Source organism: Octodon degus, unplaced genomic scaffold (genome assembly GCF_000260255.1).
Source record: "Octodon degus isolate 3935 unplaced genomic scaffold, OctDeg1.0 scaffold00342, whole genome shotgun sequence".
Classification (NCBI taxonomy): Eukaryota; Metazoa; Chordata; class Mammalia; order Rodentia; family Octodontidae; genus Octodon; species Octodon degus.
This window is the reverse complement of record NW_004524918.1, coordinates 224,950-226,510: the sequence shown is the minus strand read 5'-3', so window position 1 is coordinate 226,510 and position 1,561 is coordinate 224,950.

Below are 1,561 nucleotides of genomic sequence, written 5' to 3'. Positions count from 1 at the left end.
GGCCACTGCACCTACTTGCTGAGCTATTTGGCTGGCCCCGGATTTCAATCTTTGTAAACCCTGAAAACCCATTTCCAATGCTCCATCCTGCCCTCACCTTTCACCCTCTTTTCCTGGGCTACTGTCACCAGCACTTGTCTGCTTTGTTGTACCTTTTCCAAGTGACTACTAAAGGGAGTTTTGGGCAGTGAAGCCCTGAGAATCTCTCTCTCCAGATTTACATCTGTCACTGGCTTCCTGCTCATGTTAGGGACGACATTCCATGGGTTCTGAGCTCCTGTACGCCCTGCCTGTGGCTTGTCACGAGGCTCACTTCATAACACTTGGTTCCTTCCTCGCCACATCCCAGCCCACCGGCCTTCCTTGAGTGCGCTGGAGGTTTCTTCCTCAGGGCCTTTGTGCACACCATTCTCTCTCCTTGGAACAATTTTTCTGCTACTTGGCACTAACCTTACACATGCTCACATGCAGATCTCAGCTTATCCGGCCTACTCACCTGAGTACTACTTTCTTCACTTCCGAAAACCTGACAAAATTTGCAATCTGGGGAACTACCCACTCGGGACACCCTCCTGTCCCTCTCTTGGGACAAGAGCTTTCTTTCTCTCAATAAATATATTCTGCTCATAAAAAAAACTTGCAATCAAATCTTTGTTGGTATAAATCTTTTGATTGTTTCCTTCTCCCCTCATTCCTCCATGGATCAGAATGTCCCCAAAGGATGTGATTTCATTTGTTCAGGACAGTATTCCCAGAACTCAGCACAGTGCCTGACATATAGGAGCCCCTCGGTGGTATGGAAGTGGCCTAGCGGACCAGTCATCCTGCGACAGGGGCTGGGTGGGGTCTGAGAAATAATGTATATTTTAGCAAGATGCTTTTCAACAAATTCATCTATAGCTAGAAACACATGTTGAGTGGAAATGGAATTTGCTCATGTTTAAAGGAACACTTAGGTTAGAAATAACTTTTTGGAGGGATAATTTAAACTACTTTCTTTTTAAGGGAGAAGAGAAGAGGTCAAGCCCTGCACCATGGGGATTACCTCTCTAATCTGAGTGCAGAGAGGAAAGCGAGAGGAAGATGGCGGCTCGGAGCAGGAGGGAACACCTGGGGCACACGTGTGGGGAAGCAGCCCCACTGCCAATCTTAACCTGAAGCCACAAGTCTGACGTGGGGTCAGGTCACCAGCAGGTGCAGAATCGACCCTCGGGGAGCTGAGCAGTTGTGCTGAGCCTCACAGATGGTCCTCAAGGTTCAACTTAGTGACTCGCTCGCTCTAGGATGGTGTGGAAGTGATATGCATAGATTCAGGAGAAATCATTCTTCAGATTTGGGATTTGAATCCTCTTTGGGGAATTAAATGTGATAAAATTGCTTCTCTCTCCATGCTGGATGGCTCTTCCTTCCTTCCGTCCCTCCATCCTTCCTTCCTTCTTTTCCTTCTTTCCTTCTCTTTTTATCCCTTCACTCTGCCCCTCTCCTCTCCTGTCCTCTCCTCCCCTGTCCTCTCCTGTCCTCCCCTCCTCCTTCTTCTCCCTCTCTGTCTCTCTCTGTCTCT